This window comes from Podarcis raffonei, chromosome 7 (genome assembly GCF_027172205.1).
Source record: "Podarcis raffonei isolate rPodRaf1 chromosome 7, rPodRaf1.pri, whole genome shotgun sequence".
Lineage (NCBI taxonomy): Eukaryota > Metazoa > Chordata > Lepidosauria > Squamata > Lacertidae > Podarcis > Podarcis raffonei.
Genome location: NC_070608.1, coordinates 88,612,537 through 88,636,862, shown reverse-complemented (window position 1 = coordinate 88,636,862; position 24,326 = coordinate 88,612,537). Strand labels below are relative to the sequence as shown.

At 44.2% G+C, this 24,326-nt stretch overlaps 1 pseudogene; it reads right to left on the bottom strand.

Moving 5' to 3' along the window:
* Nucleotides 1-15,866: 15,866 nt before the first annotated feature.
* Nucleotides 15,867-16,359, bottom strand: LOC128418069 (40S ribosomal protein S23-like; annotated as a pseudogene).
* Nucleotides 16,360-24,326: the final 7,967 nt, after the last annotated feature.

Sequence of the window (24,326 nt, the reverse complement as noted above, 5' to 3'; positions counted from 1 at the left end):
CCAGGAACAGGAAAACTGTTATTCAAAGCATCAGAAGTGGTAAACGTGAGAATACTGTTTGTTGCTCTCCCTTCTGACCATGTAACTCTACTGGGTGTACCTAATAGTTTGGTCTGGCCAACATGACCAACAGTCAGGTATGATGGGAGTTGCAGTCCAAAATATCTGGATGGCAAGGAAAAGGTAAAGGACCCTTGTCCAGTCAAAGGCGACTATGGGGTGTGGCACTCATTTCACTTCAGGCTGAGGGTTTGTCTATAGACAGCTTTTCTGGGTCATGTGGCCAGCATGACTAAACCACTTCAGGGGCTACAGAACACCATGATGGAAGCCAGAACGCACAGAAACACCGTTTACCTTCCCGCCACAGCGGTACCTATTTATCTACTTGTGCTGGTATGCTTTCAAACTACAAGGTTGGCAGGAGCTGGGACAAAGCAACAGGAGCTGACCCTGTCGTGCGGATTCGAACCACTGACCTTCTGATGGGCAAGTCCAAGAGGCTTGGTGGTTTAGACCACAGCACCACCCGCTCCCTCCTATCTGGATGGCACTAGGTTGGGAAAGGCTGATGTAGACCATCACTATTGTAGCTTGGTGTGATGTGAGGATCCCAGGAACTCTCCTTTGCGTAAGTGTGTGTCCTTGGCTGCCAGAACAGTGGAGCTTGAAGTAGAGTCAGAAAAACAAAGCTGGAACTTCAAGTGTTGCCTGAAGTTCAGAAATTGAAGCTTTTCAACCCTTGTGCCTTAAGAAGTATCCATCTAATGGACAGTAGCCATGGAGAAAGAAGGAAGTTTATGAGTTAGAAAACAATGTATTTCTTACAAATGAATAACTTACAAGTGAGACTAGAAGTGCCACAGCTGGGGTGCTGCAGAAAAGCAGGGGAAGGCAGGAGGGGGATAAGCTGTGCAATTTCTGAACCTGGCAAAGTCTCATTGTTTGTTGACTCAGCAAAGTTGCCTTTACTAACAGCTTCACTTCCTGAAGCTCAGGAATGAAATGTGGCTCTTGAAGTTGACTTTAGAACAATCTCCACTTGAACTCAAGTGCTCTGTGCATCGGGGAAGAGAAGCCGAGGCTGAAAGAGGGAGGGAGAGAAAGGAGAGGCCCTCAAGAGAGGAAGGAGAGGAGAAGGAGAAAGATGAAAAGTGCCATTTATCTCCAGGTTCCCTCCTTCATCCCTCTTTCTGCTTATGGCTTCCCTTTCTCTTTCAATACCTTCCTGCTGCCAAGGGTGCTCCACGTGTTTGAGCAGTGAGGAGATTTCAGCTTTATAGAAAAAGATGGTCTGTCAGCAGCTGTGACATTATAAAGCTGCCTTATACCAAGTCAAACTGTAGGCCCACCTGGTCTAGCCCTGTCTGCCCACAGGCCTCTGGCAGAAGTCCCCCCCTGGCCCTGCTGGCCCTTGGAGTGAGAGATTGAACCCGGAACCAACATCAAGATGTTGTTTTTGTTTCAAACTTTGCAAATTTTGGACAAAATGGATTGTTTCAAGAAGTGGCAGAAAGACATTTCTAAATTTGTCTGGCAGGGCAAGAAGCCTAGAATAAAATTTAAGATATTAACTGATGCAAAGGAAAGAGGTGGATTTGCCCTGCCAGACCTGAAACTTTATTATGAATCAGCAGCATTTTGCTGGTTGAAAGACTGGCTGCTCCTTGAGAACACAGACATTTTGGATCTTGAAGGTTTCAACAATGTTTTTGGGTGGCATGCATATTTGTGGTACGACAAGGTGAAAGCACACAAAGCTTTTTAAAATCATATTGTCAGGAGAGCACTGTTTAATGTTTGGACTAGATATAAAGATTTATTGGAAAATAAAACTCCAAGGTGGTTGTCACCAATGGAGGCTAAGGCTCAGAGAAAACTTAACATGGAGGCTAAATGGCCAAAATATTGGGAAATCTTGGAACTAGAAGGGGACAGATTGAAATTGCAGAGTTTTGAGAAATTGAAAGATAAAGTGCGAGATTGGCTTCATTATTACCAAATAATGGAGGTTTATAATTTGGACAAGAAAGTTGGTTTCCAGGTGGAAAAATCTAAATTGGAAACAGAATTGCTAGAATCCAAAACTAAGACCTTGTCAAAAATGTATAACTTGCTGCTGAAATGGAATACTCAGGATGAGACGGTTAAATCTGTAATGATTAAATGGGCACAAGACGTTGGACATAATATTATGTTTGCTGACTGGGAACAGTTGTGGACCACCGGGATTAAATTCACGGCATGCAATGCCTTAAGAGAGAATATTATGAAAATGATATATAGGTGGTACATGACCCCAGTCAAGCTTGCAAAAATCTATCATTTGCCCGATAATAAATGTTGGAAATGTAAAGAGACTGAAGGTACATTCTTTCACCTTTGGTGGACGTGCCCAAAGATTAAGGCTTTCTGGGAAATGATATATAATGAACTGAAAAAGGTATTTAAATATACCTTCTTGAAGAAACCAGAGGCCTTTCTCTTGGGCATGGTCGGCCAAGTGGTGCCAAAGAAGGACAGAACTTTTTTTATGTATGCTACAACAGCAGCAAGAATACTCATCGCAAAGTATTGGAAGACGCAAGATCTACCCACTCTGGAAGAATGGCAGATGAAAATGATCGACTGTATGGGACTGGCAGAATTGACGAGCAGAATCCGTGACCAGGGAGAAGAGTCGGCTGAAGAAGATTGGAAAAAATTTAAGGACTATTTACAGAAACATTGTAAAATTTAAGAAAGCTAGATGGTGTTGGATTGAAACTGAGGGGTTTCTAGCTGCAATAATATATAAGAACATAGATGGGGAAAAGAAAGGGTTTGAAAAATAAGGTAATGTTATAAGCTGTAATGCTTTAAATGAAGGATTTGCTGAACAAATAATCTTAATTGGGATACAAGAAGGAGAAGTATGAGGAGGTCTGAGAAATTTGTTATTTAAAAGTATGGTTTATGAATTTTATGTCTGTGTTTAATGTTTCTGTTTGTTTTGTTTGTTTGTTTGTTTAAAAAATTGGAAAATTTAATAAATATTCTTTTAAAAAAAAGAGAGAGAGAGATTGAACCCGGAACCTTCCAGGGGCAGAGTGTGGCCTCTGCCACTGACACATAGGTGAGCCTGACCTCCAGGCATGCCTGCTTTCACTGGTATCATCAGGAAAGGAGTTTCACAGGTGAGGAAGGAAGACATTTTCCCCAGCAGTGGGAGTCAGGACATCTTTTCTTGGCAACTACCATTTTGGGGGTGACACACCATGAATCAGTCAGCAATATGACAGCTTTCTCATGCGTCCAATGTCAATATTGGGCCACTTCAGCTTGTTAAGCATACTTTTGGGGTGACCACATTATCCCCCCGATTTGTTTTACTTTTTAAATGAAACCACATACTGAATGCATGCTCCATGCCATGGGACTCCATTTTGTGTTTAGATACTGGGCCTTGGGCCTCTGCACTCCTGATAGCAATTTATATTCACTTATTCTTATTTGGTGGGAATCCGCCTCAGTCTTTTCTATTTAGTTTGGCTAAGGCCTTTCCAGATAAGAAAGGGGTGTAAAACTTTGGCAGCTCGTGTATCAAGACTAGCTGTTGCTGCTTAATTCTTCATGTGCCCTATCTATCTATCATCTACCTAACATCTATCTATCTATCATCTATCTATCTATCTATCTATCTATCTATCTATCTATCTATCATCTATCTATGACACCTGTCTGTCTGTATCATTTGTATACCACCTTTTCCCCACAAAGAGCTCAGTGTGGTGTACATGGTTCTCCTCCTTCCCGTTTCATCCTCACGACAAACCTGTGAGGGAGTTAAGGCTGAAAGGCAGCGACTGGCCCAAGGTCACTCAGTGAGCTTCACAACTGAGTAGGGACCTGGTCTCCCAGGTCATAGTCTAACACTCCAACCATTATGTCACAATATGGAAGTGCCTTTGAGCATGGGAGATCAGCAAATATACTACTTAAATAAGTGATAAATAGGATCTGCTTGCACTAAAGTAGTGATGGCCTAATGTAGGGTACAGTAACAATTTTGTGTTTGTGCCCTATAACCCCAAGAATGAATGTGAGTGTGGGTATCTATCCTGTGAAAGAATCACTGGTTCCATCTTTCCTCCCATTAAAAACAACAACTGTGTAACTGTATGTGCTTTCTCTTACTGGAGAAAGGGAGTGTACAAACTAGAAACATATTTTGAAAGGCTCACAATATGGCAGGTGATGATGATGGGGAGATAGTAGTACTTGAATGTTTATTTCATTTCATTAAAAAAACAGTGGGAAATGGTCAGGGGAGATTTAGTTTTTAAGTTTCAAAATTATGCAAACAAGAGTCACAAGCACAAACCAAAAAGCATCGATGGCATTCACAGAACCACAATACTGACAATGGGAACAGATGGATCAGTGGGTGAGGAGAGTGTGCTTGTGGATGACCCGGCAGTTTGAGTGGTGAGAAACTGTTTTCCTTACAGCTGAAATGTTAGCTAGGGGAAGAAGGCATTTAGCTCATCCCACAACCAATTCATGAGCGAGAGGAAAGATGTCAATACCCCAACCCATTGTGTAACGAACGAATATCCATTCCTTGTGCAGAAAGACCTGCCGTCTGCCTGTGAATGTTGCATTCTTTTCAGTAAGTGTAAGCTACATTTAGTTCGGTGGTTACCAAATTGTGTGCTGCAAGAGGTGGAAGGTGCGAAAAATTAAGCCGCTGCAGTGGGTGCATCAGGCCCCACACAAGGAGGCCCTGTGTGAAAGCGACCCCCCTTCTGCCAATATACAGGCAGTGAAGTGATAGATGCAAGGAAGAGGGTCATACCACAATTCCTTGAGGCCGTCCGTGTTACAGCTGGGAGGTACAAATGAATCTAGAAGTCCCATTCTGTCCCCCAGCCCTGGCTGCCTGGGCAAAAGGAAGGGCAGGTTGCCTGGGGGTAATGTTAATACGCGGATTCTTATAGATGCAAAAAAGATGCTTGCTCACTGTTTTTGAAGTTCATCACCGACAACAAAGAATGGGTGGTATTCAGCAGAGTTTTACCAATAGTAGACCCACTGAAACTAATGGACCTTGCTTAAAAATGCTTATTAATTTCATTGGGCTTACTCTGAATACCACCGGTCGTACTTGAGCGTAAGTGAAACACAGCTCCAGTTTCAATTCAGAAAAAAAGTTGTTCCCCAGCCCCCTAAAGACTTAGGGGCACTTTGGGGTGGGATTCAATTACATAATGGCTAATTCAGGTTGCACAGTGAGCACTGATTTGGCGTTCTTCCACAGCAAACTTGTTTCCCCGCAAAATAAAACAAAATAGAAAATCAAGGGGGAATGCACTGGGAAGTGTGGGATAAGCAGTGCTTGACTCAGTGTTGTATAACCTCTCTGTAAACAAATCAGACGAGTGCTTAATAAATAGTGACCTCGTCTAACCTCCGTGCAAGGTTGGCACAAACAAATCAAGATGAATATTCAATTAAAAAGTCAGTTGGAGCAAACAGCAATTTGGGTTTTCTCCGGATTGATATTTGCTATGATTTAGCACTAAAGAGTGGGTTTCCCTGGGAGCAGAGCAGGGCAAGGGGACCCTTGGACCTGTGCTTTCTAGGCACAGAATAATCGGAAGTGTGGACAAGCCCCCCCCCCATTTCTCTCTCCCCCTCTGTGTGCCTCTCAATAGAATCCCATTTGTCATCTTGGTAGTCTTGACAATATGTCAGCATGCTTGCACTGGCAGTTGTTTCGTTGGTGCAATGGAAGCAGCCTCATGCATAGTTCAAAAATCACACCAGCCAAACCCTTGCAGCATTGGCATATTTATAAACATAATGGTGCAGCTGCACTGAGGCGGATGGACAGACAGATTTAACTCTGGTGGCTTGGCTATCACCAGTGGTACCCTTGCCCAGCTTAGACTGATGTGCCAGCTGTTTCTGATCCTCGAGACTGGAAGATGTGGTCACAGTAACTAGCCTGCTACAATGTGTTCTGCGTGGGGCTAGCTGCCTCTGAAATGCGTCCAGAAATGTCAATTGATCCATAATGTGTAAACTGCTTAGAGGTTTTTCTTACAATCAAGGAGTATATAAATTTTGATAAACCTGCGAGATTGCCTTACCACACACGTCACCTCAACTGCTTTGATCAGTGGAATTGGCACTGCTACAGGAGCCACGTAATACCTGTTCCACATTTGTTAGAACTAATGGTTTAGTGCTGCAGCACCTGCACTTGGGAACTCCCTGCCTATTGAGATCAACCTTCACTGTACTCTTTTCCGTGTTTGCTAAAAACATTCCTGTTTTGACAAGCTTATCCAGATGCTTACAAAGCTGGTAACTTTAATCTGTTTTAGTATTTTAACTTTTGTATGTTTTAAGGAAGGGTTTTTATTGTTTCATCTCTTCATAAAAAACCTGAAATCGGTTTACAATCAAGCACTGTATAATTTTTATGAAATAAATACAATAAAAATGATGTGGCCAGATGGCTAACTGGAGCAACTGATCCAAGGCCCCCACAGAGGCCCTGCTGCACCCCCAGCACCCCTGAAGCATGCCTGGCGTTGGGATCAGTGAGATGGCATTTTGGATGGCTGTGCCTAAAGGATGGCTTTCCTTTAGTTTTATTTATTACATTTCTCTTCCCCCTTTCCTCCAAGAGCTCAAAGCAGCACACATGGTTCTTTTCCTCCCCTTATTAACTTTGCAACAACCACCCTGCGAGAAACACGGACAGCCCTAAGGCCGCCCAATGAGCTTCATGAAGGCTTTTGGGTCTCAAATAGTCTTTAACCCTGCAGAAAGTGCGGTTGCTTTCAATGGGCGCTTTTAATGCTGACTGCTATGTTCTAACTCTGTTTTTCACTTTCTTGTAATTGAACTTGTTTTATTTTTTACTTTTCATGGTTTTTATTCTCGCTGGACTCTTTCTGCAGAAAGGTGAGCTAGAAATAGTATAAATAACCCTTCTCATAGAGGTTTGCCACTTTACGAAACTTAAAATAGCGTAAGCGAAACATGTCTTTCAGAATCAGGAACAAAACTGAGCCGACATGGGGGTGGCATTCATCCCAAGAGTCAAAGGCCCAGGACCTCAGAAGGCACGGCTGCTTCTCCAGCAACCATAGCTTGCAGTTTAAAGTGCCAGGAAATGGTGATTTCCATGCAACAAAAGGATTGTAAGTACTTGCTGGTTTCCTGGAAAACTACACCAAGTACATAATAAACGTTCCTCTTTAACCAGGCCTTTGATTGACTGACATCTGATGCCCTTTTAAAATGTGTTGTGGAAGGGGGGGGGGTTATTGGGTTGTCTTTCTTTCTATTATGTGTTTTGTTTTTCTCATATTGTAATTTTATGTTGTGAACTGCCCTGAAATCTACGGGTATAGCGTGGTATACAAATTTAATAAATAATAAATAAAAATAATAAAATACTAAAATAATGGGGGCTACGTTGAGGTTGGGAAGTTCTCCCAGAAGTTGTGCATAAATACTTAAATCCAAGTAACTGGTGGGATGTGGCGTGGGGTCCTGTTTTCTTTTCTCTTCTTTTTTGGTCTTGTGCCCCCAGCAAACCACGTGTCGCATGAAACACCCCAATTTGAACAAAATTAAAAGCAGCCTTAGTGCGCTGCAATTTGGAGCTGTGGTGAGGGAAGGGTGCTTGGCCTTTTCCATACTGGCTGGGGTTGGGTGTCTCCCCCCCCCCCCGCCGCCTTAAAATCCCACAGCTGCGTTTTTCCTCGTGGGAATGGCAAATGTGCACTTAGATCACCAAGGGAAAAGGGGAGGTGGGGTGGCTCTGAATGGAGACTGAAAGAGGTTTAGTCCTCGCTCTAAATCAAAGCCTTTGGAGGCTGTTTCTTTCCTTTTTTAATGTAAGGTGATTTGACACTTGCCCTTTGGAGGAGACAAGCAGCAGCGGCCGCTTTGGTACCTGTTTGCGCCCAGTGGAAGCCAGAGGCGGAAATGTGCTGGGGGGCGGGGTGGAGAAAAAAGAAAGGGATTAAAACCAAAGAACCTCCCTGGCTTGTATTTTCACTCCCTCTTCTCTTTTTTTTTTACACTTAAAATGCATGATAATCGGTCCTTGGGTGTGGAATGCCGAGGTAGTTTCCGTGGCATTTAGAGGAAAATGTTTGGGCGTCGTTTGCAGCAGCAGCAGCCGCCACCTCTCCGGGGGCCTCTTCGGGGAGGCGGAGGCGGCGGCCTTTTCCTTTGCGGGCAACGCCGCCGCGCGAGACGCCTTTTATCTGCCTTCCTCTTTGGCACTCGGTGAGCGAGGCGGCTCAGCTGACCGGCCCTGGCGGCGAAGCATCCTGCGAAGCAGGCGCAGAATTAAGGAGCAATCAGGCGCGGATTATGGCAGAGCCCCACTAATAAAGCGAGCGGCGGCTTGCCGCTCCTGCCACAACAACAAGCGCGGCAGTGTCAATCAAGGGCCCAGAAGCCGCCCCGACAGCGCGTCCCTGGCCAGGCTGCGGCAGGCAGCCCATGCGCCGCCGCGAAAGGCTCGGGGGTTTAGGGGCCCCCAAAGCGACCCGAGAGGATCGCGTCTCTTGCAAAGGGCAGGGCAGCCGACGGGCGCAAAAGAGAGAAAAGCGCCAAAGGCGGAGCAAGGCATTTCCTCGGAAGCAAAGGGGGCCTCTTCCCAAGTTCGCATGTTCAGGATCGCAGCACGAGCTGCAACCAAAGTGTGTAGCTCGAACTTCCTCACGGTGTTTACCCGCCCGGCTATCCTCCAATACCACCGTTACTCGAAAGTAAGCCCCTCTCTACGTTTCAGCCAGCGGCAGCTTCTGCTCGCCCGGTGCGCCGACGCCCTGCTGGGCTCATCGCCTCCTTCGGCGCGAGGAAAGCCGAGCAGAGCCGTCGAGAGCGCAGCTGCCGCCCCAGGCACAACCGGAGGCCGATGCCTTCGGAAGCGTCGCCCCTTATTCCCGAGGAAACGCATCCCGGGCTGCTTGTCCCCCCCCCCCACTTTCAGTAGCCCGTCAGTCCGAGCCTCCCAGCCGCCTTCCTGCTTTCCATCCCGGTGACCTCCTTCCCCGTCGGGTGGAGTTCCGCCCGCCCGCCTTGGGAGCAGCTCTCCAGCCCGGCCCTCCCCGACCTTCCTGGCCAGCGAGAGCAGCTCCTTCGCACGCACTGGGCGCTGGACCGCGAAGGCGGCGCCCCTCGACGGCTGCAGAGAGCGCCTCCGGCTGCGCCCACGCTCCGACCCGCCGCTCTTTGGGGTCGGGTGGTGGCCTCAGACGCGCCGCCTCTCGGTGCACGTGCTTTTGAGAACGTGAACCAAAAGTACAACCCAGGCCCCTCGCACCGCCCGTCGGAAGCGAAGGGGCGGGCAGCGTGCACGTGTGAGTGCGCCACAGCTGCCAAGTCCACTCGGGTTTCCGCGTGTTTTAAGCTCTCCATTGTGAGAAAGCAAGGAACAAGGAAGGGGAGGGCCGTCTTTGCGCCCCCTCCTCGCCCCCTCGAACTTTTCTCGGCTTCCCGCCGCGTCCGGGGGAGGCTGAAGTATTATTTCCAAGAAGCCGAGCGCGAGGAGAGGAAGGGATGCGGGGGAAAGACTGAAACAGGAGGAGATTAGATTAAAATCTCTCCATGTGCGTGTGTGTGACTGCTTGCTGGTGTTGCTGCGTTATTTCCCCAGCCCTGAGCCTCGTCTGAGCAACTCGATCGATTCTCATTGATTGTCCCTGACGAGCTGCTCCACTTTCCAGCCAATGTCAGCCTGTCTGCATTCGGGAAAGAGAGAAATTAAGGAAAATCTCTGCCGCCCTGGCGGTGTCGTTTCCACACACTTCAGCTGGCAGGCTGCCAGGTGCTAGGCTGCAGCCAAGAGCTGGACCGAACTCTCCTGAGCCGGGGATCCGGATTCGCGGGGGGGGGGGATCATGAGAGAGAAGCCGCAGAAGTCGGCGAGGAGTTGCCCTGGGGCGGCTCCTCTTCTGGGGGGCCACGAGGAGAAAATTGCACACAGCACGCTGCTGCATTAGGCTGGACACTGACAATATTTTTTATTTCCAATAAAAGGGGTGCAGATTTTGTTAAATGCAAAATAAGTAGTAAATAAAGGCTAGAACTGACCTGCAGGGGTCAGTGTGCACGCCCATCCCACTCTTGCCTCTGAGAAACAAGGGCGGGGGGGGGGGGTGTTACTTCAAAATTCCCCCAAACCTGCTCAGTCAGAGGTGATTGTGGAACAGAGGAAACACTATGTTCTGTAGCAGAGGAAGCCAGAAAGACCTCTCATTGTTATTTGCATTTTTCCCAGAGTTAGAGGTGGTTTTTGCAGAATGTGAGCGTAGGTGATATTTCTGAAAGTGACCTCTCTTGACAAGATGTTAGGTGTCCCTGAACAAATTCATGCCATTGACCACACGGGAGGGCCTCCGTGCACGGGCCTTGAGAGTGCGGTAGAGACAGCACAAGGCTGTGCAGCCAGCTCAGTTTGTATGGAGGCCTTGGCAGTGATTGTTTTGAAGGCAGCAGCTACTCCCGTTCGCTGAATGTATGGGAGCTGCCTCCTCTCCATGGGTCTTTGTAGGAACAGAAGACGCTGCCATATACTGAGCATCTGCCTCTGTGTTTGCTCTGCTGGCTGGCTCCGTCTCTCCAGGGTTTCAGACATTCCCTACCTGGAGTTGCCGAGGAGTAAACCTGGGATCTTCTACCACAGAACTGCAGCCCTTCTGTGGGAAGACTATAAAAGGCCATTGTTCCAGCGGCCTACTACTTGACCACAAGATTTTCATGGCATGTCAGGCACACAGAAACAAGTGCAACCTGAATTCCCACAGAATTTATTGGCATGATTCCAGAGGCAAACTGGTATCTCCCTTTCTCAGAGCTTTGGACTCTGATAAATATATCGGCTATCTATAATTGGTTTGTGTCACACAATGACCTGTTGACTCTGTGCAAAGCATCACCCCAGCCCTCCAGGGGCTACCCTGACTGTAGTATCTCACCTGATCCCTCCCACAAGGCCAGACAGTTTGCAATCCAATTATGTTAGCTCACTCGCCTTTCAAGCCAGCTGCCCTTTGTCTGAAGAGTGCTCAACTGGCTCCCCTGCTATGTAAAACCACCGTGACCATTTTTTGATGAATGTGTGAAGACACTGTGGGCAGCAGGGCACAGGCCCATCCTGGCCAGAACCACCTGCAGTCCACCAACTTGCAGCAGCTCTCCAAGGTTATTGGTACATTTTTCAAAGCATAGCACAAGTCAACAGATCACTCTTATTTGAGCAAACTAATGTTTAACATATCAGAAGCCTCACCATCTAATTAGTTGCAGTCTTCTTTGGGTGTAGCTATTGAAATTGCAACAACATACAGGTGACAATTGAGCTCCAGGCTGAAGGAATTTGTTCCACTTAGGAAGCAGCAGGAAAGATGCTGGCCAGGTTCAAGCCAGAGCATCACCCCTTTAAAAACTCTCAGGTAGAGGCCTGCCGCTGAATGTCAGGATAGACAAATACTGGGCTGTGTGGATCAACTGTCTGACTCAGTGCAAAGCAGCTCTCGGTATTCATAGAAACGGATGGCACTGCTGATGGCACATTGCAAGTGAACAGCCAAGTGGTCTTTAAACAAAGAGCAGCAGGCTTGAAAGGGGAACAGGCTAACCTAATTGGACTGCAAAGTGTCTGGCCCCCTGGGAGGTTCATGTTACACCTCTCTGAGCAAGGAGCTCAACATTTTAGCAGGAAAATAGGGGGGAATCACAGCACAAGCCAAGAGGATCCAGTCAAGGTTGCTTTTCATGCTTTTATGGGTTGAGCTGAGAGAGAGCGTGATTGTTAGAGCTATAATGGGGATTCCGGTATTATGAGAGAGAAAAGGCAAGAAGACAAATGAGAATACATTTTGGGAGGAGTGGGTGTGAGTTTTACAGCATTTTCCCTAATTGTTCACGGTGTTCATATACTTGGAATAGCCTTTACAAGAACCTTGCATTGGCTCCAAAATTAGAAACAACAAGTAAAACTGAGAGTTGGTAAGCCAAGAACAAACCTTGGCTTCAGATCCTATGATTTGTTTTAGCAAAACAAACCACGACCCTCAATTCAGATGCAACACTAAGCCAACATTTGCTGTTTATTGCCTCCCCCCTTGCTGGTGAGCAGCCCGCCCCATAGCAGAAGCAGTCTGAGCATTCATGGTAAACCATTAGCCGTGACTTACCATGAAATGGGAAAACAGCTAGAGAGTTCATGGCTAAACTGAGAACTCCCTAGTTCACAGCTCATGTGATTAACTGCGAAGATCTGTGTGGTTTTTTACAAGATTTTATTCCAAATTAGAAAATATCTGAAAAACTTGAAAACAAGTCATCTTTATGCTGTGCTATTTTTCAAAGCTGTTAAAATATATAAATGTTTTTGTAACTATGCACCCCTTTCATTGTGCCATTAGGATTTACTTGTCATTGTGTTAACGTATCTATGTGTGTGTTATTTCGTATTTTTATGTTGTAAACTGCTCTGTGGTCTTTGGGTGGTATCTAAATTTAATAAATAATAATAAGACATAAATAATCTGCTGGGGGGGTCTCCACTCTGCATCTCAGCAGGAAGCCTGGCTAGCCTGGCTGTGAACCACTTTGAATGCAATGCTTACAGAAAATGGTAGATAAGGTGACTATGACTACAGGATGAACTCTAGAACCCCTTCCTTTGGAAAGCTCATTTGGCCACATCTCTCTCTCTGCCATCTGCTGTTTGATAAGGACATTTTTATTCTGCCAGGAATCGGATCTCTTGGACTGAAGTGTTTTAATTCACTGACCTATAGCTTTTCAATTGCTTACCTGCTGTATCTGGCTCACTTTCATTGCATTGTTAATTTTTATTAGTTATTTGTAGTTTTTATTTATTTCTTACATTATTGTACTACCCATCAACCATTTACTAAGCCCTTGGGCCATCCACAAACTTACTTAAACATACACACATACAAATACAATCCAGAAATTAAAAACCATTAAAAATCAACTACACACAGTGCAAATGGGCAGAGAAATTGTTTTGAAATTGTGGTCAATCAGCTTGACCATAGTAACTACTGTGGAAGGACAAGATAAGTTTTTCTTAACTAATAAATTGAATGATGAGATTGCTGTGTCTTGCCTTGCTATAGGTTCATGTAGCCCAGCGTTCCATCAGTGGCGCTGCCTCTTGAAGCTCATAAGCAGAGCATAAGGTCCCAAGATGGTCATGGTGAGCTGATTCAGAGGTCTGGTTGTAGGGGATGTTTCCTTGACTCCCTTGTCTTGCTCAGATCACTTCCTTTGGAGGTTTAGGTTGATGGTGTTAAGCAGAGATGGCGAACTTGATAGAAGCTAATCAGGGGGCTTTGTGAGAACCCTTTGAGAATATTTTCAGATGGTTGTGGGCAAAGTATAATGTGAGGTGTACCCCATCACCCATATGCTTGACCTTTGACCCTTGTGGCTCACAACATCAAGCAGGAGTGATTGACCACTTAGGTCCAGGAGACAGTGAATGTCTCTACAAGATGAAACTGTCCTGAAAGGAGGTGGCTGTGGAACTGCTCTGAAAAAGTTCTCTGTGGACCTGCAACCCTGCAACAAGAGTCGGGCAGTCACAAATATTCTTTCTTTGTGAGGTCTCTCAAGTGTGTAGTTGCTGTGTAACTCTAAGCATTCTGGGGTTAGACTGATCATTCAGTTAAGCCTCAAGTGATTCCAGACTGCAACCCATCAGTGCTGCTACTGTGAACAACTGTCTTTGCTCTGTGGGCTCTTCAAGCTGAAACCAGGACAGGACAGAAGGTCCTGGAGTGGACAACGCTGACTCCCTGAGTGATGTCTCCTTTTCCTCTGGCCCTCCAAGCTTGAGGGGGTGCTGGTAAAGGCATGAAAACATGGCACAAAACAACCTTTTAAACAGAATAGCTGAACAATTTCAATCTTTGTGGATCATTCTAAGAAATGCAACTTTAAAAATGGTGCCAGCAGAGCTTACTTTCCTCATTCCTTTCTCTCTCCATTCCCCTTTTCCTTGTGTGTCATGTCTTTTGCATTATAAGCCTGAGAGCCATAGGCACCAACTCTATAGGGCTGGTGTGTCTTCAGCCCCCCACCCCAGTCTGTTGCAGTGGGGCTAAGCACCCCCAAACCTGAGGAGCCAGGCCTCACAATGCACATCATAACACATGTGACATCACACACACACACACACACGATAGCCCCTCATGTTGGGTGGAACTTGGCACCTCTGCTGAGAGCAGGGACTTGCCTACTACTGATTTTTGTAAAATGATCTGAGAGTCTTTTCAGCTAAAGAGCAGGATAAAATGCTTAAAAAAAATTAAAGTTATTTCAAAATTTATATGAATGAAGTGAGAAAGAAGGGAGAGAAAGTGGAGACTTAGCAGTTTACCAACTCGGTTATAGTATTGTACCGATCAAGATTATAACACTTTCACTACAATTCTCTATAGTTAGTGAAACTAGGAAAATAGCCATTATGATGAGGCTATCTTTCTTGACCAGGGGTGGGGTGGGGGTGGTCAGCTAAAACCAGAAGGTGCTTGCTATAATCAAGAAGTGCAATAAAAATAATAAATGAGTCAGTTCTAATGTTTTTAGATGCCCAAAATGCACTTGATCTCATAGAATAGAAATTTCTATTTTATACTTGCAATGCTTAATTTTGGAGGTAATTTTTTGAACTCTAAGAGACCAACATTTCATAAACGCACCATTAGACCATTGAGATAAATTGTCAGAAATCTGAACAGATACCTTGCCCCACTAGACAAGCCATTCCTGCTCCTTTCAATTCCTTGTGGCTCCTAATCTCTATATTATAGCACACATCTTAAAAGAATCTCTTAGTTGCTATAAACTAATATAATTAAGGATTTTTTAACTCCTGAAAACTATTAGAATGTGCTGTCAATTGAGCTCTTCTCCTGGTTCTACAATTGTATAAATTGGTATCATCTGATTTAAATGATGACCTATTGCCATAGTAATGTTAGCTGGATGGAGTAACCTTGAATAGTTTGTGAGTCCTTCTGTCTCTCTGTTGACCTCTATTCTATTAATTTTTAATAGGGAAATTGACTTAAATATGGTTTTTCAGGGTTTAACAATTATCACACAAAAGGGATATTGTGTGGAAGTAAAAGAAAAGAAAAGAACAACAAAAATATCAAATATTTTCATTATTTCCACCTAAGAGATTTTATTTTTAACATATTTAGGAAACGGGGAACTGATGGCAAGATTTGTCGAGATTTGACCCAACAAAAGTTCCAGCTGTGTCTTTGTACCTTGACCTTAAAAAGCATAACCACAAAGTAATATAGTTAGTACCTTGCCCAATGTAGACAGAACCGAATTCGAAAAATGGTCACAATTAGCACTGGCATTATAACAAAGCAAGAGTTGAGGCACAAAACTCCCTCACAGTAGAGGGATTTTGGAAGAAAAGGTCTGTGTAGTCCAGCCTAGAATCCTATTTTTCACAGGGCCAGCCAGATGCTTCCGTAAGTCCTTCATCAAGAGAAGAAGGCAATAAATTGCCATTGCTTGCTCTCTTTTTTTAATTGTTCAACAAATTTTATATACCACTTGATTTTGGTAAAAGCTCTAAGCAGTTTATAAGAAATAAGAACACTATAAATAAGAAAGAGGTAAAGACAATAAAAAGCATTTAAAGATAATTAAAATTTACAGTAAAAGAAATTAAAACACGTCAAAATGTACATCTCCTTTTTGTCTCCTAGTGACTGGTATCGGTAATCTGGCATCGTGAGTTATAGCTGCTGGTAGACCATCCCCTATGGATATGTCTAATTGTCTCCTTTTCTTAGAAGAAAACTGTCTTGATCATCTTAATAACAACATAACTTTACCACCAGGGTCTCTCCTTTTTGCCTTTGTACAAGGCTGACAGAGAAACATTTGCTACTTTGACAGCCTTGAAACAAGCTCCTGGAATGTCACCAACCTTTCCAATCAAAGCCAGCAACCAGAACTTCATCGTTCTCCTCAATGAAGTTCAAACAACCATCAACAGGAACAAATGCTGGTTTTTTTTGGCCATTCTTGGTCAGCTGAACTCGGACATTTTTCCTGATGGCAGAATTTGGCTGCTTAGCCTCCATGCCAACTTTTTCCAGGACAATTCATTTAGCATGGGAACATCCCCCAAACAGGTTGGCTTTCAAAGCAGTGCCCAGGTGGGACTTCTTGTATTGTTTGTTGTGCCACTTCTGATCACATCGGTGACTGTGCAACTTCCTGGCAGTATGAAGCCCACTACACTTGCCCATTGTGCTGTGCGAGGATCCTGGGGAGGAAATAATGTCTAATCAATCCTCTTCTGATCTATTGATCATTATCTCATCCCGTGGCAGTGAATTCCATACTTAGTTATGCCTTTTTTTGTCTGTACAGAATCTGCTGCCAATCAATGTCAACGGGTGACCCAAGTTCGAGTGGGAGGGGACAAAACTCTCTCCACACCAGGAGTTGCCAACCTAATTCTGTCCCACTACCTAATCTTATGTGGCCCATAACACAGTTCCCTCACTGTGAGAAGTGAAATTACAGGGAACCAGGCAGAGGGCCTTCTTGGCAGCGGAATGTCCTCCCATCAGATGTTAAGGAGATAAAGAACTACAAAACTTTTAGAAGACATCTGAAGGCAGCCCTGTATCGGGAAGTTTTTAATGTTTGATGTTTTATTATGTTTTTATATGTTTTGGAACCAACCCAGCAACAGGAGCAGAGTATAAATAATAAAATTATTATTATTATTATTATTAGGGCGCATTGCAATCCCAGTGTCCCCACACTGCAACGACAAGGCAGGAGCCAGAAAATAAATTGGAACTGCGACTGGCGGAAATGACTGGAGAATCCGAGACCAGGGAGAAGAGTCGGTGGAAGAAGACTGGAAAAAGTTTAAAGACTATTTACAGAAATACTGTAAAATTAATGAATGTTAGAAAAATGTGGGAATGAAGTTATATGACTTTAGTAGAAATGTTATAAGGAATTAAGTATAAATAGATTATTAGAGTATTAAAGGAAAAAATAAGGTTAGAATATGTTATGATAATTATAGGATAGAAAACAGAGGAAGATGGAAAGGAATTGCTGAAACAATTAACAGAAGTGGAATACAAAAAGGGAGGTGTGAGGAGGTCGTTGAAATAAGTGAATGAAAGATAAGATAATGAAATTGTTTGATGTGTTTTAAACTGTTTTTGTTTTGTTTTGTTAGTTTAATGTGTTAGTGTTATGTAGTGTTTTTGTATTGTATTGTATTGTTCTTTTTTTTGTAGTGTTTAAATTGTTGGAAAAGTAATAAATATTATTTTCACAGAAAATAAATTGGAACTGCCTCCTTTTTTTGCTACAAGTGAAGGTAATATGCAGCCTTCATCTGCTTCAGATTTTTGCAGCTTTTGGCTTTCCACGTGAAATAAATATTTAGTCAGGGAAGCAGTGATGGAGCGTATCTAAATAGCGTCTGGGTCGGGCTTGCAGGGCACAGATGGAGTCTGCTGTGGCACCGGCGCAAGGGCGCACTCACGCGTCCCAGTCCAGGAGAGTGGGCGGCAGCACTGCCACCCACTTTCCTCTCTCTGCTGGAGCTGCCGGCCAACTGTGAGGAAGCAGGAGCTTTCTTGCACGCCACAGCCTCTCTACTACCCCAGGTCAGGTTTGACTGGGGGACGGAGAAGCCACAGCTGTACACACTGCAGCCACGCTCCTTCCTCGGCTCAGGACTGACCTGGTTCGCGTCCTGCATGGTCCCCCCATGTTACGCCACTGCTGGGCAGGAAGACATGACTGTGTATCTTACAAACATACTTTCTAGTGAATGATGGCGTTCAGAATGTTGCCCTTACAACATGTTCTCTCATCCTGTAGAGGCTGCACATGTCACCCTTCCAACATGGATAAATCCTTGTGGCACCGACCTCTCCATTTAACACAATGCTGATATTGTTGAGGCGTGTGTTTGAGGTTGGGCTTTATAAGTCTTTGCATTTAAGATGGGCCAGCCTCTGAAAATAGCTCATGCTCAGAGTTACAGCCCCTTTTGACAGTAGGTATATGAGGAGCCTCCATGCGGATCGCGTGCCACTCCCAATGAAGCCGAGCTCTTTAGGAATGGGATCTGACACCTTCTCAAAATGTCTGCTAGGGAATCTTGTCATATTATTTTACTGAGCTGTGGTTCAGGAAGGGTCCATAGCTCAGTGGCACAGTATATGCAGATGATCCAGGGTTCAAACTGGCATTTCCAGTCAGCAGATGGTGTAAAGACCTGAGTGTGAGATCCTGCACAACCACTGCCAGTCTGAGTTGACAGTACAGGACTAGATAGGGCCGGCAAATAAGCTTGACCCAATATAAGGCAGCTTTTCATGTGCTCTGATCCTGGAATAGGGGACAGGATGGAGAATAACTTGGACACTGTACAGTGTTCCTTCTCTGCCTGTTTCTAGCCCAGAAAGGCCTTGGGCTCTGTTAATCTCTAGCTCTGTGCACAGATTTTGTTTGTTTGATTTGCATGCCGCCTTTCATCTGAAGATTGCAAGGCAGTTGAGAACATAAAAATACATAATAAAACAAAAACAAAAACATTATTATTTATTAATAATAAAGGCCACCAGCACAGTGCTCTCTAGCTCAGGCAGTTCTTGACAGAGGATAGGATCTCAGCCAAAAGGACATTCAGGCTGATAGATCATGATTAGAAGGGAAAAGCTGACAAGCACCCAAACAAGGAATGGAGCAGATGTCCAGTGTCTGCTTTATGTAATGATTAGGAAAAACTAAGCTAAGCTAAGCTAAGCTGATTGTGCAGTGCCAGGTTTGGTGACTGCTCCCTCTGCAAGGGGATCACCCACAAAAATGAAGGGGGGCTCCACACAGTTATGATGTCATACTTGTGTCGTTTTCATTTCCGAAGCAGAGAACCTTCTCCCATCTGAACCAGTGTAAAGCAGGGAAGGGCATGTAGGGAGGCTGAGATCTTCCTGCTCCTGCAGCCCCATCCTAGCTCCTTCACCTTTTCTCCCCTGCTGGAGTTTCAGAGCTTTAACAGAAGAAAACCAATTGTGAGTGGGGAGTGGGAAGGGCGGACACGCTCAGGATCCACCCCCTTCTCCATATGAAATCACCTCTACCAGCCTTGCTTTATATTTGCTCAGGGATGCCCAGTGGTCTAAATCGCAATCTGATGTCATCACTAATATGATGACATTGGATTTCCACCTACAATATAGATTCAGCATGCCAAGGTGAAAAAAGGTAGCATTGTGCTTCTGGGCCTAGAAAAAGTTGCAGGAGAGGGCATTTGCCAATTCCAGCTCTAGTTTATACTTGGGTCATTCTATCCTGATTAGCTCCTCTTCCACTGCCCTCCTCTTCCCCTTCTCTGATTTGTCTTTCTTTCTTTTTAAAATTAGATTGTGAGTGAGCAGAGATGAACTGTCCTTCCTTTTATTTGATGCAAAGTGTTCAGATTTTAGAACTGTTGTAATGATGATGACGACAATAATTTTAAAATGATTCTTGCAATCATTTTTAAAAATGAGATGGATATGAACTCTCCTGGCCAAATATCATTTCCCATTCTGTAAGAAGTACCCAGAGTGGCAAGGATTGTCAGCTTCATCACCCCTCATAAAACTGACATGTGTTGACACACATGGGGGAGGCAGCAGGAAGAAATTCTGAAGGCCAAATCTTAGTATCAACCACTCTTTCTGCGCTAAGCTCTTTCTTCCTGAGAAATACCAATGAGATCTTCCTACAGTTTGGTTTTGGAAACCATATATGGTTAAATTATGCCCATGTTACTATTGAACCCTTCTTTGCAGTGATGGAAGAGGTGTTTGGTGGTTTTGCTTAAGTATTTAAGACATTAGTCCTTCGTACTGCCGACTTTGTTTCATTCCTTAGTTTCAAACTTCCCTTCTGAGAAATTGTGGTAACAGAGCAACTCTGGAGATATTTGAAGATCACAAAACTCACTAGAACATTCCAATCCACTTCAGGCTGCAGAAGCAGCATTGACTTAGGTGATGGATTGTCCTCAGATAATGGGGGTGGGGGTGGGCAGACAGTTTTCTGTGCTGGCAAGATTAGATCTATCAGCCATTCCAATAACATTGATCCCCAGCACAGCTGATTCAGCTCCTTGTAATTTGGATGTGTGTGATAGTTACTGTACCAATAGTTACTATTGGTCTCAACCAACTCAGTGTCTCTCAGGTATGTGTTATAGGAAGTTGACTAAGTATGATGGACTCTACATGGAGGACGCTTATAGATGGATTCCTGGACCACAGACAGATCCATTTTTCTACTATTAATTCCTTAAATTAAATGAGCATATATATGAAAACCAGTTCCCAGCATTTCATCACACTCTGGTGTCTCATGTTAGCATAACCAAGAGACCAAGACACTCAGTCTAGGTTGACTGATTTGACTGATGGACTGAATTTACTTATATGCCACCTTTCCACATTGAAATTTCTGGCACTGGCCTTGCTGCACTCCAAGGAGCCTGGCTTAAATATATTTCAGAGGATAGGGCTAGGTGACATACAGCTGACTTCTACGCCTCTCCTCCAGAGGAGGCTGACAGCAGCAACAGGCAAATGTTGGAGAGGTCAAGGATTGTAAGCCTCTTCTCCAGCCTCCTGGAAATACCAGCTGCTGCTGCAGGTCTTACTGCTTATTGCTGATGATATGCAGATAAGAAGCAACATTGTTCACAACTAGTGGGGAATGCCTGGCGCTGCTCGGGAATTCGAAGAAACCCAAGAAGATCATGATGAATATGCTTAATGGCATATTTTAATTTGAATTATAAGATGTAGAAATGTGGCTGTTTAAATAAAGTGGGTTGATAGTTCCTTATTTGTGTTTCTAATGCTGTGAACTTCATTGGTGCTCTGAAGTAGCCATTTGACTGTTCTTGCACCATTTCACTGATACTCTTTCTTCTTTCTAAGTTGGTTTCTAAAATATGCTGAAGGTGGAGGGGAGCCAGGGGTTGCCGCAGTAGACATCCATCTGAGTTGCTTGATGATTTTTGAGGTGGATATAACAAATTGTGATGATAGTGGAAATTGGCAGGAAGCTTGTTTTTCCTCTTCTGACTTCCTCTTTAACCCATCCCCTCCCCCAACATTCTCGCTTGAGTTCCATTGACAGAATCAGACATTCCAAAATCAGTGGAGGTTGTAAGTAGAAAATTGTCTCTGCCAAGCTGACCCTCACCCCTAACAATGCAATTGTCTGCTTACTGAGCTCTCAGTATGTACCTTTTTTGCAGCTTACCTGGTGTCTAGTATGTCCCTTATTGCCGTATTATAGTTTATTATCTATCATCGGGAGTGGGTTAACATGCTCCTCTCAAAATTAATGTTGATGTTTGTGCTCAGTGGTTCAAAGCCACATCTTTGCCAAGCAACCATATAAACAGTAACACACACGCGCACGCACGCGCACACACACACACACACACACACACACACACACAGTGCCCTGTCTCTTCTGATGCAGCTATCACAATATGTAATTGTGCAGTGTGAATTTTCTCACTTCAACAGTGGTTTAGAATGTGGGTTGTGAAACTCGGGAGGGAAATTCACATTACATAGTGAATCTGACTAGCTGTTACAAAAAAGCCATGGGTGTACCATTTTCAGAAGGAGGCTTGATTCACCTAGTTCAACCTCCGTTCTTCAAATCTGGATTCTTGTCAACATCAGTTTTGTTATGTTGGTACTTGCTCCAGGATTTGATCACTGCACCTGTCACTTATATTGTGGGTTCCTGATCTGGCAATGGGCAACCCAGGCATATAAATAATAAAAGCATCATCATCATCATCATCATCATTATTATTACTATTATTACTATCTCAAGTCTTTCCATCTCAGTTTTTGCTATCCAATTGAACATGTGTGAGTATAATTATTTCAAGCTGTCATTCGCATTGTCATTGGAATCTTTGGCTTGGTGCTTGGCTGAGTACCTGATTTACACCGTTACCTTCCCAACTACAACTTCCATTTGCAATTTGATCCTTCAAAGGCTGCTCATGGCCTTCCAAGTTGTACTCCCATGTTGCACTCTCCATGCAAAATAATTGATGGGTTGCAGGCTCCTTTGATCAGGTCTGGGAAAACCTTGCCAATTCTGTCTTTGACAATGTTGCTTTCTAAAATTAAGCACTTCATTACAAAAAGTACAAGATATATTGGTGTTTTGGTCATTGAGCTTTTCATTCATGCTGCCATTTGTTTATTTCATTATTCATTAGAATATTTAGGGAATGTTTTAAAATCTTCATAAGCCAATCACTGGTTAACTAGTAACACAATAAGGGACCAGTGACCAGTCTGACACTGGTATTGGAGTGAGAGCCAATTTTCCTTATGTTGAGGCAAAGGGGAAAGAGTAACCCTATTGGTATTTACTGTGAGCTTGACATGAAGTTAAACAACTGGGGAGGATGAATAAAGTTCTAGGATCAATCCCACTATCCTAACTCTCTATCTTCTTAGCAGGACCCTGGAGTAAATATAATGTTGAAGAACCTGAGCTTATATCTCAAGGTGAAGTCAGTGAGACAAGAAATTACACAGCATTCCTAGTTCTGACAGGTGTCAGCAGGCTGTGGAGGGGTGATGAGGGGAACCTGGCTGGCCAGGAACTGGCCACTCAGCAGCTATTGCTCAGCATCTCACCTGAGACACAGCCGTCGCCCCTGACTCTTCCCTTTTTGCCCTCAGTAAGTGCAAAGGCCTGTCGTGCTGAGCAGAAAAGAGCAGGCAGGGCCATCAAGCAACTGACTAGCCAACTGCAAGCAATGGAGAGCTAGCCAGATGGGGTGGGAAGGGGGTGGGGACAGCCCCAATGGGAGGAGGAGCTCATAACGTAAGAGTGAATGGGAACAGCCTCAATTATGCTTTATTCCCATTAATATATCAGGGTTCTGGGGTCTTTCTGGATGAAAAGACAGCATAAAAGTAAAATAATAATAATTTCCTGCGCAGTCCATGCCGTGCAAAAGGGAAACTGAGCATAGTCGCCTCTCAGGTGTGCATGATTGAACATTCAGCCCATGGTATCCTCAGCATATAAATATGTTGTAGTCCTGCAAGAAGGATGAATTTATTGGAGCGCCGAGTCACAGCTGTATTCCTCCACCCTCTCAATGATTTACAGGAAAGGAGAGCTGGTTTCAGGGGAAGCTGCTATTTGACCTCTGTGTGTACCCAATCAGTCTAGCCAGAATGCGCTGCAGCAGTTTCTCCTCTCTAAGTTGGGGACAGACAGCTGGGGTTAAAAATTAACAATGTCTTATGCACATTTCTTGCAGGATGGAACTATGTTGAAGGATATACATATTTAGAATTTGGGCCAGATTCTGATGTGAACTTTGGACCGTATGAGAATGTTACTCCAGCACTGTGTCCTTAATGTTGCTGGCATTGTTTTAATATATATTAAAAATGGGATGAGTCAGTCCAGATTTATAATCTTTCAGTGCAATCCTTCCCATATGAAAGAGTACTGGCGCAATTAAGTGAAGCTGGCTTAGTTGGAACCAGCTACCAGGTTGCATTACACTGGAGTAAGTTGAAAACTCATAAAGCTACATAAAACTCATAAGGTTACATAAAAGCAAGTTTTTGTTTCACGTTAGCCTCATTCAGCTGCTTATCCATCTTCCTATATACTTTCCTACTTTATGCAATTCTAAATATAAAAAAGCAAATGGCTGTATGAAAGCATCATTTAATCAAAAATGAAAAGGTTGAAGAGATATAACATTATGTAACAACCCCCTAGGACAGATTCAGGTAGGTAGCCATGTTGGTCTGACGCAGTAGAGATGTATTTAAAAAAAATAAAATTGTCCAGTAGCACCCTAGAGACCAAGTAAGTTTGTTCTTGGTATTGCAAGTTTCTTTGTGAGGCTGATGGACTTCCATTTCCTGCGGCTCAATGTGGTGCCTTCCATGGTTCTAGATTCAGGTAGGTAGCCATGTTGGTCTGACGCAGTAGAAAGAGGTGGTTGCTTAATCCTTTCCCTCCTTGATGACTTTCCACCCTGAAAGGTAAATGGCCGTTCTCCCCTCCCAAATTCCAAATACTTTTGGAGAGGCAAATATGCATTTGGAAGTATTTTGTTGGAGGAACAATGCATTTTTTTAGAGGAACTTGCTTTTCCCCAGGAGAAACAACTCCTGGTCTTTTGCTAAATGCCAAATACA